Source organism: Sorex fumeus, unplaced genomic scaffold (assembly GCF_029834395.1).
Source record: "Sorex fumeus unplaced genomic scaffold, SorFum_2.1 ptg000055l, whole genome shotgun sequence".
In the NCBI taxonomy this organism is placed as follows: Eukaryota; Metazoa; Chordata; class Mammalia; order Eulipotyphla; family Soricidae; genus Sorex; species Sorex fumeus.
The window spans coordinates 6,374,500-6,391,767 of record NW_026606112.1 but is presented as its reverse complement, the minus strand read 5'-3'; positions in this window follow the sequence as shown (position 1 = coordinate 6,391,767).

Below are 17,268 nucleotides of genomic sequence, written 5' to 3'. Positions count from 1 at the left end.
ATAGCAGACCTATCAGAGGAAACCCTTCAACCCGAAAGCAATGGTGGGATATAGTGAAAAAACTCACTGAAATGAAGGCTTCACCAGGAATATCTGGCTAAACTCTCACTCAAACTCAATGGAATGGTACACTATTTTGTGGATAAACAGCAGCTCAGGAATTTCATAGGCTCAAAACCAAACCTAAAAGAAGGGCTAAGGGGCTACTATAAGACAAGACAAACCCTACAAGCACAACAAACCCTTACAAAATGATGATACAAAGCCGCATAACAATAATCTCTCTCAACGTCAATGGTCTAAATTCACCAATTAAGAGACACAGAGTGGCAAAATAGATTCAGAGACAGAACCCAACATTCTGCTGCCTACAAAAAATACCTCTTCTGAACAGTCAGAGCAAACACAGTCTCAAAGTAAAAGGATGGAAAACAATCCTGCAAGCAAACAGCTCTCTCCAAAAAGCTAAGGTGGCTATACTAGTATCCGACAACATAAATTTCAGGTTGAAAAAGATTAGAAGGGACAGGAAAGGGCATTTTCTATTTATCAAGGCATACGGACAACAGGAAGAAATCACACTCATAAATGTATACGCACCTAATGAGGGAACAGCTAAATATTTAAAACAACCGCTAATAGATTTTAAGGAGGACATTGGTAACAACACAGTAGTAGCCGGAGACTTCAACATCACCTTATTGCCTCTGGAGAGATCACTGTCTTCCTATTGTTCATCGATTTGTTTGAGCGGGCCCAGTAACATCTCCATATTAGTGAGACTTGTTATTACTGTGTTTGGCATATCGAATACGTCACGGGAAGCTTGCCAGGCTCTGCCGTGTGAGCAGGATATTCGCAGTAGCTTGCCAGGCTCTCCAAGAGGGGCAGAGGAATCGAACCCAGGTCAGTTGCATGCAAACAAATGCCCTACCACTGTGCTGTCGATCCAGCCCAACAAGAACAAAACTCAGCAAGGAAACATTGGCTTTGAAGGAAGAAATAAAAGAGAGAGAGCTCATAGAACAATACAGGGTTTACACACCAGAAAAAGAGAATACACATTCTTCTCCAGTGCAAATAGAACATTTTCCAAAATAGACCATGTGCTAGGCCACAAAACATACCTCAATAGAATCGGGAAGATAGAAATAGTATCAAAAATCTTTTCAGACCATGATGCACTGAAGATAGAAGTGAATCACACATGGAAATGGAGAACCAAAACAAACACCTGGAAATTAAAAAACTCAATGTAGAACAACAGTTGGTCAGGAAGGAAGACAAGGACAAAATCAAAAGATAACTGGAAACCAAAGAGAATGAAGACACGACCTACCAGAACCTATGGGATGAAGCTAAAGCTATGTTAAGAGGAAAATTTATACCTCTGCAAGCATTTCTCAGGATGAAAAAATTTATAGCTCTGCAAGCATTTCTCAGAATGGAAGAAAGGGGCCCACATAAACAACTTGACTTCACAGCTTAAGATCTTAGCAAAGGACCAACAAAAGGAGCCTAAATCAGGTAGAAGGAAAGAGATCATAAAATTTGGAGCAGAAATCCACAACATGGAAACCCCAAAAAAACCCCAAAAGATCAATGAAACCAAGAAATGGTTCTTTGGGAAAATAAACAAGACAGATAAACCACTAGCAAGACTCACAAAGAAAGAGAGAGAGAGAGAGAGAGAGAGAGAGAGAGAGAGAGAGAGAGAACCCTAATAAACCAAATCAGAAGTATGAAAGGGATATCACAACAGAAACCAAAGAAATTCAAAATATCATCAGAGACTACTTTGAAAGTCTGTATGCCGCGAAATAAGAAAACCTAGAAGAAATGGATAAATTCCTGGATTCCTATAATCTTCCAAGGCAGAAACAAGAAAATCTAGAGTACTTGAATAGTCCTATTACCATCAAGGAAATTGAAACTGTACTCAAAAGTCTTCCCAAAAACAAAAGCCCAGGTCCAGATAGATTAACTAGCGAATTTCTCCAAACATTTAAAGAGGACATATTGCCACTTCTTCTCAAGCTTTCCCAGGAAATTGAAGAAACAGAAACTCTCTCATACAGTTTCTATGAAGCCCATATTTCTCTAATACCAAAAGGAAACAAAGACACCACAAGAAAAGAAAACTACAGGCTGATATCCCGGATGAACACGGATGCGAATATTCTCAACACAATACTAGCAAATAGAATTCAACAACTCATCAAAAAGATCATATACCATGACCAAGTTGGATTCATCCTGGGGATGCAAGTATGGTTTAACATTAGGAAATCAATCAAAATAATCTATCATATCAACAAAAGAAAAGATAAAAACCATATGATCATATGACTAAATGCAGAGAAAGCATTTGACAAGATGCAGCACCCATTTATGATGAAACTCCACTCCATAATGGGTATAGAGGGGACTTTCATCAATATAGTTAAAGCCATCTACCACAGGCCTATGGCAAGCATCATCCTCAATGCGGAAAAAGTGAGAGCCTTCCCTTTAAGATCAGGGTCAAGACAAGGATGCCCACTCTCTCCACTGCTGTTCAATATAGTACTGGAATTACTTGCAACAGTGGTTAGGCAAGAAAAAGATATTAAGGGCATTCAGGTAGGAAATAAATAAATCAAGCTCTCACTATTTGTAGATGATATGAAACTATATTTAGAGAACCCTAAAAGCTCTACCAAGAAATTCCTAGACTACCAAGAAACTATAGACTTGTATAGGAAAGTTTCAGGCTATAAAATCAATACCCAAAAGTCTATGGCTTTCCTATACCCAAATATTGAGAGAGAAGAAAGTGACATGAAAAAAACTTCCCGTTCCCAATTGTGCCCCAGAAAATCAAGTACCTAGGATCAGCTTAACTAAGGAAGTAAAAGACCTGTACAAAGAAAACTACAAAAAACTATTTCTGGAAATATAAGTGGACACAAGAAAATGTAAAGATATCCCTTCCTCATTGATTGGGAGAATTAACATTGTCAAAATGGCAATACACTCCAAAGCATTGTACAAATTCAATGCGATTTCTATAACGATATCCATGACATTCTTCAAAGAAATGGAGCAAACACTCCTGAAATTCATATGGAAGAATAAGCACCCACAAATAGCTAAAGCAATTTTTGGGAAAAATAAAATGGGAGGAATCAACCTCCGTAACTTCAAACTCTACTACAAAGCAGTAATAATTAAAACATCATGATACTGGAACAAATGAAGAGCTGCAGACTAATGAAACAGGATTGAATATAATGACATCTCCTCCCAAACATATGAGCATCTAATCTTTGATAAGGGAGCAAGAAATAAGAAGTGGAGCCAGGAAACCCTTTTTAACAAATTGTGCTGGCAAAACTGGACAGCAAAATGCAAAAAATATGTGTTCAAATCTCTTCCTAATACCATGCACAAAAGTAAGATCTAAATGAATTAAAGACCTCAAGATCAGACCGGAATCCATAAGGTACATTGAATACAAGGTTGGCAGAACCCTTCACAACATTGAAGTTAAGGTATTTTCAAAGATGACACACCAGTGGCCAAGCAAGTGAAAACAGAGATAGAAAAGTGGGACTATGTAAACTAAGAAGCTTCTGCACCTCAAAAGAAACAGTGACCAAAATACAAAGACAGTCTTCTGAATGGGAAAGGATATTCACCCAATACCCATCCTACAAGGGGTTGATATCAAGAATATACAAAATACTGGTTGAACTCCATGAGAAGAAAACATCCAACCCCATCAAAAAATGGGCTATAAAATGAACAGAAAATTTCTCAAAGAAGAAATCCGAATGGGAAAAAGGCACATGAGAAAATGCTCCACATCATTAATCATCAGGGAATTGCAGATCAAAACAACAATGAGATTTCAGCTCACACCACAGGGACTTGCCCACATCCAAAAGAACAAAAGCAACTGGTATTGGCACGAATGTGGTGGAAAAGGGACCCTCCTTCACTGCTGGTGGGAATGCCGACTGGTTCAGCCATTTTGGAAAACAGTATGGATGATTCTCAAAAAATTAGAAATTGATCTTTCATTTGACCCAGCAATACCACTCCTGGGAATATATCCCAGAGAGGCAAACAGTTACAGTCAAAATGACATCTGCACTTCTATGTTCATTGCTGCACTGTTTACAATAGCCAGAATCTGGAAAAAACCCGAGTGCTTGAGAATAAATGACTGGTTAAAGAAACTTTCGTACATCTACACAATGGAGTATTATGAAGCTGTTAGAAAAGATGAAGTCATGAAATTTACATACAAGTTTTACTACATGGAAAGTATCGTGCTATGTAAAATGAGTCAGAAAGAGAGAGACAGACATAGAAAGATTGCATTCATCTGGGGAATATAAACTACCAAAATGGAAGACTAACCCCCAAGAATAGCTGAGAAGTACCACCAGGTTCACTCCATGGCTTGTAGACCAGCCGCACATGCTAGGGGAAAAGACAACTCATATAGAGAACTGAGTACCAATAAAGGGTGTGGGATGATCCTCCCAGGATGGAAGTTGCATGCTGAAGGTAGACTATAGACCAAACACGATTGCCACCCAATGCCTCCTTTGCAAACCACAGCATCCAACAGGAGAGAGAGAACCAAAGGGAATGCCCTACCACAGAGGCGGGGTGGAATGGGGGGATGGGTGTGTGTGAGGGAGACTGAGATCATTGGTGGTGGAGAATGGGCACTGGTGGAGGGATGGATACTTGACCATTGTATAACTGAAACCCAAGCAGAAAAATTTGTAAGTCTACAACTGTATCTCATGGCGTTTCACTAATAAAATTTTTAAAAATATCATTGAAAAGGATAAAAAAATGGGACAGGATTTAAGGTTTAAAAAAGCAGTTTCATAGGACAAGGAAGGGGGCTTTTAGGATGAAGGACAGATAATTCATAAACAATGTTTTTTTCTGCCATAAAAATCATATATTGATAGAAAGGCAATTTGGAAAAAAAACTGGATATGTCTAATATTTTTTCTTACACAACTAAAAATCAGGTCAAAGTTTATTGTCAGAACAGGGATTATCCTCAATTCATAGTAATCTGTTTGCCAGCTCAGATAGAGAAGGGAGCACCAATAAAGGGTGTTGGGAGGATCTTCCCAGGTTGGGAGAAGCATGCTGAAAGTAGATTATAGACCAAACATGATTGCCACTCAATGCCTCTTTTGCAAACCACAACACCCAGAAGGAGAGAGAGAACAAAAGGGAATGCCCTGCCACAGAGGCAGGGTGGGATGGGAGGTATGGGGGGTGGGAGGGATACTGGGACATGTGTTGGTGGAAAATGGGCACTCGTGAAGGGATGGGTACTTGATCATTGTATAACTGAAACCCAAGCACAAAAATTTGTAAGTCTACAACTGTACCTCATGGTGTTTCACTAATAAAAAATTTAAAAAAAAATCAAAGACCTTCTTAGTTAAGACCTATTCTGAAATCTAGGGATGCCTCTAGGATCCTACTAGAGTGGTCGAGTTTCACAGTTACTTGCATATATATTTAAACTAGATAAAATGTTTTAAAAGCTAGGCTCAAAATTAAAAATAGCAAACTCCTCTGGCATGGCCTGTTCAATATGTAAAGTTTTTTTCATTATGTCTTTTCCCTCAAAGTCTGTCATAAATCTTTCTTTACATTTATAGACATATCAGAATTTCTTCTTCCCAAGGTAACATTGGAGAAAAGGCCTAATGTAAGGAGAATGAGAAAATCCTATTATAATGAGCATAATGACTGACTCTGGATAGATTGATCCCACAAAATCTTAATAGGTTTTAAGTAAAACATATATTTAGCTTAAAAGGGAAGTTGGCAATTAGAAAAGTCTATTTTAACTAAATTAAATTTTTAATTGAATCACCATAGATACAGTTAAAAATCTTTCATGATTGAGTTTCAGTCATACAATGATCAATCACTCATCCCTCCACTAGTGTGCATTTTCCACCACCAATGTCCCCAGTATCCTTTCTGCCACACTCACCCCACCCCACTCTCCCACAATGGGAAGCACTTTCCTTCTTAATCTCTCTCTACTTTTGGGCATTACGGTTTGCAATACAGATACTGAGAGGCCATCATGATCAGTTCTTTGTCTACTTCAGCCCAGATGTCCCTTCACAAGCAATCCCTCCAACCATCACTTACTTAGTGATCCCTTCTCTATTCCAGTTGCCTTCTCCCCAGCACAGGAGGCAGGTTTCAACTGTGGACTGATTCTCCTATCCCTTATCCTACTGTCCTTGGGAGTCGGTCTCATATTATATTAGTTTATATTCCACAAATGAATGCAATCATTCTGTGTAGACACAAGAGAGTGTCTGACCCACTCTTTCTTACTCACTAGATGAAGTCTTATTTTTTAATGATTTATTCCATTTTAAAATTTTAATTAATTTCACATAAATTTTATTTTAATCTAAAAGATTTAGAATATAAAATTATTCAAATATAAATTTTGCTAATTTAATTTTTTTCTTTTAACTTGCCTTGAAACATCAAATAATTGGATAGAATGTTTAAAATTAAAATGAGATTTTCTTTCCGGTTTCAGCAAAGATAAACTATTGTGAAATGTTACATTTGTCCGAAAAATGACCATTTAAGTCAATCATCAAAACATTATATGATTAGCAATTAGAATATAGTTTTACTCAAAGTATGACCACTGACTTAATGTTTTAGCAAGTGTATTCATTCCATTTAAAATACAAAGTCTATATGAGTTATGATAGGTATAATAAAAATTAAAATAAAATAAAATAAAATAAATTTTGCCAGACATCCCCAGCATCCCAAAACCTTTTTTGGCATTCAGAGGTCTCATGCCCCGTATCAAACTGAAGATTGGTTGAAGGATCAGGAATTCTCATAATAGGTTTTTCCTAGGTGCACCATTTTGAGACACAGATTATTTAGAGCCAAGATCCATCAAAACCCTGTAGGTTCATAATAAATCTTTCCCTCTTATAAATTACTATGAGAAGAGCAAATTTAGGAATCTTAACAGGAGCTAGGAATATTGGAAGAAATAAACTTTCTGTAATAATAACCTACATGACAGTCATGATCACCGTCCTCCCGTTGTTCATTGATTTGCTCTAGTGGGCCCAGTAACATTCTGAGACTTATTACTGTGTTTGGCATATCAAATATGTCACGGGTAGCTTCCAGGCTTTGCCGTGCAGGTGAGATATTCTCGGTACGTTGCCAGGCTCTCTGAGAGGGGCGGAGGAATCGAACTCGGGTTGGACATGTTGGCTGCATGCAAGGCAAATGCCCTACCCACAGTGCTATCACTCTAGCCCACATGAAAGTAAATAAATGATTTCTCAGTGTTTGGTTTTGCCTCATGTGAATTATACTCCTTTTCCTTGAAGCTACAATACCCTCCCCATCCTATTCTTAGCCCAAGGATATATGCCTGTGAGAAGTTCCCAGGCATAAAACATTGAATTTATTTTATTGTAAAATATGTTTTAAATATTAAGTTAATTTTTCTACGTCTGCCTAATGTTAACTTGGTTATTTGGTTAAGAACACAAGGAGGGGCTGGAGCTATAGTACAGCAAATAGGGTGTTTGCCTTGCATGATGACGACCTGGGTCCAATTCCCAGCATCTGTATGATCCCCTGAGCACTGCCAGGAGTAATTCCTGACTGAAAAGCCAGGAGTAACCCCAGTACATCACTGGATGTAACCCAAAATGTAAAAAAAAAAAACAGGAAACATTTATCATTTATCCTCAAACCTCCCAAGTCACTGGGGAGACACATATATGGGATTGTTCTTATGGATTTTGAAAATAATATCAGTCAAATGCAATTTAGATTCAGGGAAGTTGAGAATGGTTTATAATCTTGAATGGGTGAGACAAACACTGAATACCAAATATAATTTCACTACTCTCCATGCATCTTCATCTGACATCTGTGGTGCAGAAAAAAAAAATCTGTGTTTTTGCATAGTAATATTTTTTTTTTGCTAAAATTTTACTGAAACTTGGAATCTTGAACTAAAGAAAACTCTGAAAAATAATAAGCAATAATATAGAAAGTGAGATTTGAACAGAAAATGCCTAACATGGAAGATGATGGCATGTGAATTGAAAAGCTGAAGATATTGGAATCATCTGCTACTTGGAGAGAGTTGTATTGTAAAGGTTAGAATAAAAATATAATCATCCTTATACCTTCCCCAAGCAACAAATTTTTCTACTTTTAAAAATAGCAATCACTTCTTCATTTCTATGAATATCCATATCTATTATTTTTCAATATTTTTGTATCTATAGAATTTCTGACCTAACCATTCCACCTCCATAGGAGCAATAAATATGGCATGGAAATCAAACCCAAATGGGCTGTATTCAAGGCAAGTGACCTACTTGCCATATGATTACTATTTATTTGAAATGAATAATAACAATCTGACTCACAACAATAATAAAACAAGCAGAAACAACTTGCATATACATTCAGACAAAATTAATAAAGTTGACAACTTATATGGGATAGAATCCTAGATATAATTTTTATAAGAACTACAATTTATTGATATAGATAAACTTAGTTTGAGAGGAGTCCATAGAGAAGGTATTAAGTTTACTCTTTTCAAAACATTAGTACTGATACCAATGCTATTACCACTTTTTAATTTTACCATATTCCTACCATAATGTTCTATTATAATACCATATTTAATAGTTCATTTTTCTTACCAGCCCCTCCATGACTGATTTCAGAGCACAGAGTCAGGAGTAAGCACTGAGCACACCAGGTGTGGTCTCAAAATAAACTAATAAAAGAGCATACACTCATATCAATAAATAAATAGAAATTTTTCACAAATTCAATACCTATTTATGGTTAAACAAATAAAATGCAACAAAACAGGGGTTGAAGTAATCTACCTCTATAATAAAAGCCATATATAACAAACTCACAGCAACTTATCATACTTGTTGGCCAGAAATTTAAAGCCATTTCTCTAAGATTCAGGAAAAAGGGAAGTGTGTTCACTCTCACCATTGAATATCAACATAGTATTATAGTAATAAAGACCATGTGGTACTATAGTGGAATCAGGCTCTCAGATAAATGAAATTAAAATGAGAACCCAGTAGTAAATCTTGAGCTATGTGGGTGGTAAAGTTATGACAAAGTAAATGTGCACTTAGTGGAGGATAGTTTAGCACAGTGGTGCCAGGAAAACTAGTTAGCCACATTAAAAAAAATACTTTGACTCTTATTTTGTACCATACACAAAAGTTAAGTCAAAATGTGGTAAAGACATCATTATTATATCCCAATCCATAAAAAGTATGGAGGAAAACAAGCAGAACTCTCCATCGAAAATGGGAGAGGAGCTGAACAGATACACGAAGAAGACACAGAGGTGGTCAACAGGCATATGATAGCTATTTATCATCACTCTGTCAAAGAAATGCAAATGAAAATTACAGTTAAATATCATCTCAACACCAGAGAGGATGCCTATATTCAAATGTTCAGAAATAATGGGGATAATAGGGAAACCTTATTTATTGTTGGTGGGACTGTCATCTACTTCAGTCTCTACGGTAGAGTGAAATTTAAACACTTGACGATTATAGTTCTAGGTCTTCTGGGGTATTTAGTGGTGGCAGGGTGGCTCAAACCCAGTGATGTTCAGGGATTAGTACTTGCTCTGTATTCAAAAATTACTTTTGGCAATGCTCAGGGGACAAGGTGGGTTGCCAAGGATTGAACGCAGGTTGTTTATGTGCAAGGCAAGCTTCCTAACTGCTATACTGTCACTCCAACCTCTTCTGTGGTCTTTTGAAGTCTTTCTGTGTTACTTTTATCTATTGAGAAATTTTCTTCCAATTGGACCAAATGTCACACATGCCAGGAAGGATCCTTAGAAGTTAGTGTTAGGAAAACTCTCTTTCCTGTGACTACCAGTTGGCATCATTCTAACAGTATTTATCCCATACTTAGGGTATAATTATTCAGCGCTTCATATCTCAATAGGAAAGTCATTTATTTGGAAGCAGAAACAGACTTTCGATTTCTGTTTTTTCACTATAACACTTGGTGATATGTCTAAGCTGTTGAAATGAATTTTTTTTCAATGTGACTGGTCTGCCAACATCTTTATAAACAAATTCACTTTCAATTTTCTCAGTATTCAGTTGTTCACTCTAATTATATCTATAGGAGAAATTCAATTAGGGAAGTGAGTAATGGAATGTGAACTTGGAAAGAGGTAGAGTAATATGAAATTCATTTGGAAGGTTTAGAATTTTTATTATACTATGTGTAGGTCACAGAAATTGCTGCCAGGGAGTTGAAAATTATTGTTGAAAAAATTCCACATCTCTGAGAGGACCTAAATTTTAGGTTTTAGATTTTGTTTTTGGCCACACCCAAGTGGTACTTATGATTTATTTTTGGCTCTGAGCTCAGGTATCACTCCCAGTTGGCTCTGGGGAATAGATGGGCTGCTGGAGATTGAATCCAGTATTCCCGGTGGACATTTTTTTCCTTGTAGATTACTGGTTTGAAAAGAATACTTCTTGGAATTCTAATACTCTCTGAAGATTATTCTAGATGCTGATAATTCAGGGATGAGAGGCAGAGGTAGAAGAAAGCAAGAAACTGAATTGGTAAAAATCTAAATCTTTCATCTATTTTTATTTGGGGATTCTGCATATTGATTTTGAGTTTCATTTATCTGAATAAAAACAATGACAGCTCTTCTATAAAATACAAAGCCAAATAAATGGATGAAACATAAAAATAGATAAGACCGTATGTGTCCTATAGAAAAAGTTCTATGATGACATTTTACAATGCAACACTAAAGTCTGCAGAGATTTAAGGCAGTCAGACTACTCCAAAGATGTATAAGTCATCCAAGGTCATGGAGGGCAAAGATGCCACGGGTCACAGACAAAGGTAACAGCAGCATGCTTCCTGGAAAAGGATCACTGATCCATGAGACTGGATGCCAGGAAAATGAACTTGGACTGCATAACCACTATTCTGCGGCATTATGATAGGTGATGCTTAGATACGGAGTTGCTTCAACCATTTCTGCTTCCTTTTTTGTTGTTTTTGATCATAACCACATGCCAATGATTTCTCCTCACTGCTGTCATTATCCCCTTCATAGTAGTGTGACTGCATAATTGCAATCGTATGCTTACATATTAATTCACAAAGAGGTTGAAACTTGGGCTGATTCTCACCTTTTTACCTTCATCAGCAGTTCACTAGGATGCTGGAGTTCTTCCTGGTGCAGCTCCCCTGACTATCTTGCCTGCTGGACTCACGCGGGGAAACCTCAAGTCCTAGACTTGAGAGGGTGATCTGTTTACAAGGCGAACCGGCATTCCCCAGAGATTCACATGGCTCAGTGGCCTTGCAACTCCCTGTGACCCATATTTGAGATTAGGGATATTTCAACCCTTCTGTTTTATGTAAATCATAGATTTCACCTTCCTCTTCCTGTCTCATGATCTGCATGCAGTGCATAGCTTTCTGCCCATATATAATTATTATTCCCCAAATAAATTTTACCATAAGGCCCATGTGAGTGACTTTGCCTCGGTAGTATGACACAGGCGGACTTTTGAGCATATGTTGCCCTAGGTGCTCCCAAACTGTCTCAAGGGTTTAGTAGTTACAGACTGTCTACTAGGAGACTCGAGATTTCATAGCATAAAAATAGTTCTCCCTGTATCTCCCTTACAGAATCTACATAATATGTTTGTGTAAATCATATTGAACTTAGCCTAAAGATTTAAAGCAATCATTTAATTGATCCTACAGATATCCCACTGGGCTCTCAAAGTCTCTATTTGACACTTTTCCTGTACCTTTCATTAAGTAAATGATTTATATATTTTTATTCATATTTAAATGCTAGAGGTTTTGGCAGCATATTTGAAAGAATAAAACTTTACTGGATAAGTCATCAATCATTACTACATAAGCATTATTGAATTATAAAATTGTCTTGCAAGTATTAAAAGGCCATTTACAGACTGCCTTGAGCTAAGTTTAGTATCTATCATTTACTAGTCAACAACCATGACCAAAGTCAGTGGCTTTCTAAAGTCTTCTAAAACCTTTTTTCGCACACCAAAATGAAGGACTTTTCCTTGAATATTAAATGAGATACTGCAGATGAAACATTTATATAATTACCAAAACATTTTATTCATAAAAAATCTAACATTTTCAAGGGAGCACAACATAATAATTTTTCATATATTTAACACTATCAGAAATGGAAGAAAATTCCAGTTGTTTCATACTGTTATTAACATTTGGTTTTGTTAATGTTACAGATTTAGACCAGAACAGATAAGTAGTAGTATCTAGTTTTATTTTCAATATCCTAGTGACATATGATTTGAAGCATATTTTAAAATGCTATTTTATACTTATATTTTCTCTTTGGTGAGGTGACTGTCCCGGTTTTTTGCCCTTTTCCTTATTAGGTTATTTTCTTTATTCTTTATGTTTAAGGACTTAATGCATTTGCAACCATAGACCTAGTTAAGATAGAGATGCCTTTTCCAATTATTTTCTTGTACTTGGTAGGTTGTCTTCTCATTATCATTTTTCCCCCTTTAAATTTAAGAGCTCTGAGAGTATTGGAAGGAGTATATCACTGATGCTTAGAATTAAGAGGTCTGAATAAGCATAGTCAACTGCAATTTGAAGATTGTTTTCCTAAACCCATGTAGAACACTTAATTTCTCTGAGGATTTCCTGTACGTAAAAAATACATAATAAACATTTTGATTAGGTAGATAATTTGGTCAGCTGGTCCAATTTACATGTACCATCATCACAAAATATTTTATTTTATTTATTTATTCATTTATTTATTTTGGGGTCACACCCGGCGATGCTCAGGGGTTATTCCTGGTTCTGCACTCAGGAATTACTCCTGCCGGTGCTTGGGGGACCATATGGGATGCCGGGGATCGAACCCAGATCGCGTGCAAGGCAAATGCCCTACCTGCAGTGCTATCACTCTAGCCGCAAAATATTTATTTTAATGTAATAAAATATACTGAAACTTTTCACTTTTAAATCTTGACTGTGCTCTTGAATACTTGATTGTATGTGAAATTCTTGGATAAAAAGCACTTTCGTCCAGTGCTCTTTAAACCATGGTATACTTTCTTCTTGAATTTAACATTTATGAAATATATGCAATTAATCATCTTATTACAGGTCTTGTGTATTAGGATATAGGAATTGTACCTTATGTTAGTTTATTTATTTTACTTAGTGTATGGTGAGAATATTTAATTTTTGAGACAAGAATATTTTTTTTATTAGTGAAACACCATGAGGTACAGTTGTAGATTTACAATTTTTTGTGCTTGGGTTTGATTATACAATGATCAGATACCCATCCCTCCACCAGTGCCCATTTTCCACCACCATGGATAATATCTCCCCACCCCCATCCCCCATCCCCCCCTGCCTCTATGGCAGGGCAATCCCCTGTGTTCTCTCTCTCTTTTTGGGTGTTGTGGTCTGCAAAAGAGGCATTGAGTGGCAAACATTTTCCGTCCATAGTCCACTTTCGACATGCATCTCCCCTCCTGGGAGGATCCTCCAAACACCCTTTATTTGGTGTTCCCTTCTCTATCTGAGCTGCTCTTTCCTCTAGAATGCCCGACTCGCCACTAAGCTATGGAGTAATCCTCCTGGTGCTGATCTCAGCTATTCTTGGGTATTAATATCATATTTTGTTACTTTATATCCCCCAGATGAATGCAATCTTCTATGTCTATCCCTCTCTTTCTGACTCATTTCACTTAGCATGATACTTTCCATGTTGTACCACTTGTATGTAAATTTCATGACTTCATCTTTTCTAACAGCTACATAGTACTCCATTGTGTAGATGTACCAAAGTTTCTTTAACCAGTCATCTGTTCTTGGGCATTCAGGTTTCTTCCAGTTTCTGGCTATTGTAAAGAGTGCTGCAATGAACAAACAAGTGCAGATGTCACTTGGACTATACATTTTTGCCTCTCTGGGATATATTCCCAGGAGTGGTATTGCTGGGTCAAATGGGAGCTCAATTTCTAATTTTTTGAGAATCGTCCATACAGTTTTCCAGAAGGGCTGAACCAGTGGACATTCCCACCAACAGTGAAGGAGTGTCCCTTTCTCGCCACATCCTTGCCAGCATCGGTTGCTTTTGTTCTTTTGAATGTGGGCCAGTCTCTGAGGTGTGAGATGGTATCTCATTGTGGCTTTGATCTGCATCACCCTGATGATTAATGATGTAGAGCATTTTCTCATGTGCTTTTTTGCCATTCGGATTTCTTCTTTGAGAAAGTTTCTGTTCATTTCATTGCCCCATTTTTGGATGGGGTTGGATGTTTTCTTCTTGTTGAGTTTAACCAGTATTTTGTATATCCTGGATATCAACCCCTTGTCAGATGAGTATTCGGCGAATATCCTTTCCCATTCTGTAGACTGTCTTTGTATTTTGGTCACTGTTTCTTTGGAGGTGCAGAAGCTTCTTAGTTTAAGATAGTCCCATTTATCTATCTCTGTTTTCACTTGCTCAGACAGTGGTGTGGCATCTTTGAAGATACCATTAGCTTCAATGTCATGGAGGGTTTTGCCAACTTTGTCTTCAATGTACATTATGGTTTCTGGTCTAATGTTGAGGTCTTTAATCCATTTTGATCTTACTTTTGTACACGGTGTTAGGCAGAGTTCTGAGCCCATTTTTTTGCATGTAGCCGTCCAGTGATGCCAGCACAATTTGTTAAAGAGGCTTTCCTTACTCCACTTCACATTACTTGCACCTTTATCAAAGATTAGATGATCATATGATTGAGGGGAGATGTCAGTGTATTCAACCCTGTTCCATTGGTCTGCAGTTCTGCCTTTGTTCCAGTACCATGCTGTTTTACTTATTACTGCTTTGTAGTACAGTTTGAAGTTCGGGAGGTTGATTCCTCCCATTTTCTTTTTCCCAAGAATTGCTTTAGCTATTCGTGTGGGCTTATTGTTCCATATAAATTTCATGAGTGTTTGCTCCATTTCTTTGAAGAATGTCATGGGTATCCTTATAGGGATTGCATTGAATTTATACAATGCTTTCGGTAGTATTGCCATTTTGACAATGTTAAGTCTCCCGACTCATGAGCAGGGGATATCTTTCCATTTCCTCATGTCCTCTTTTATTTCCTGAAGTAGCGTTTTGTAGTTTTCTTTGTACAGGTCCTTTACTTCCTTAGTTAAGCTGATTCCTAGGTACTTGATTTTCTGGGGCACAATTGTGAACGGGATTGTTTTTTTCATGTTGCTTTCTTCTCTCTCACTGTTTGCATATAGGAAAGCCATGGTCTTTTGGGTATTGATTTTATAGCCTGCAACTTTACTATATGAGTCTATTGTTTCTAGGAGTTTTTTTGTGGAGGTTATTGGGTTCTCTAAGTATAGTATCATATCATCTGCGAATAGTGAGAGCTTGATTTCTTCTTTTCCTACCTGAATGCCCTTAATATCTTTTTCTTGCCTAATCCCTATTGCAAGTACTTCCAGTACTATATTGAACAGCAGTGGAGAGAGTGGGCATCCTTGTCTCGTCCCTGATCTTAGAGGGAAGGCTCTCAGTTTTTCCCCATTGAGGATGATGCTTGCTGTAGGCTTGTGGTAGATGGCTTTAATTATGTTGAGGAAGGTCCCCTCTATACCCATTTTGGCTAGGTTTTCATCATAAAGGGGTGCTGGATCTTGTCAAATGCTTTCTCTGCATCTATTGATATAATCTTATGCTTTTTATCTTTTCTTTTGTTGATATGATGGATTATGTTGATTGATTTCCGAATGTTGAACCATCCTTGCATCCCTGGGATGAATCCTACTTGGTCATGGTGTATGATCTTTTTGATGAGTAGTTGGATTCTATTTGCTAGTAGTTTGTTGAGGATCTTTGCATCTGTGTTCATCAGGGATATCGGTCTGTAATTCTCTTTCTTTGTGGTATCTCTGTCTGCTTTTGGTATCAGTGTGATATTTGCTTCGTAGAAACTGTTTGGAAGTGTTTTTGATATTTCAATTTCATGGAAAAGCTTAAAGAGGATTGGGAGTAAGTCCTCTTTAAGATTTGGAAGAATTCTCTAGTGAATCTATCTGGGCCAGGACTTTTGTGCTTGGGGAGACTTTTTTTTACCATTTCAATTTCCTTGATGGGGATAGGTCTGTTCAGGTATTCCAGGTCTTCTTGGTTCAGCCTTGGGAGTCTGTAGGAGTCTAGGAATTTATCCATTTCCTCGAGGTTTTGATGTTCCGTGGCATACAGTTTCTCAAAGTACTCCCTGAGGATCCTTTGAATTTCTGTAGTTTCTGTTGTAATGACCCCCTTTTCATTTCTGATTTGGTTTATTAAGGTTTTCTCTCTCCCTTTCTTTGTGAGTTTTGCTAGAGGCTTATCAATCTTGGTAATTTTCTCAAAGAACCAGCTCTTGGTTTCATTGATCTTTTGGATTGTTTTTTGGGTTTCCATCCCGTTAATCTCTGCTCTGAGTTTTATTATTTCCTTTCTCCTGTTCGGGTTGTGCTCTTTTTTTGGTCCTTCTCCAAGCTCTTAAGCTGTGAGGTTAGGTTACTTATGTGTGCTCGCTCCTCCTTCCTGAGGAATGCTTGTAGAGCTATAAACTTTCCTCTTAAGACAGCTTTTGCTGTGTCCCATAAGTTTTGGTAACTCGTGTTCTCATTTTCATTCGTTTCTAGGAATCTTTTGATTTCCTCTTTGATTTCCTGAGATAAGAACATTTTGATAATTATTTATTGTTCTACTTTCTTGGAATTGTGCTTATTGTTTACATTGTATATATTTTCTACTTTGCTCTCATAATTCTCATAATTTGCTATTTCTGAGGTATCCTCTTCACACTACCTTGCGCATCAATAAATTGTGTTTCTAGTGTACTATTTTGTTTATTTTATATCATCATTGTGTGTTTTACATACTGCTATCTCACATTTTCTTAACTATTTTGTTTTCCCTTTAAGCTCCCTATATTCAATCTCTAATTTTAGTTACATTAAACCAGTGATATGAGTGACAGATACAGCCATATACCCAAAACACAGATTCAACAGAACTGAAAACATGAGATCTAATCAGCAACTACTGACACTTTGTAATGTGCTTTCACGTTGACAGTCAACTGTGGAGTGGGG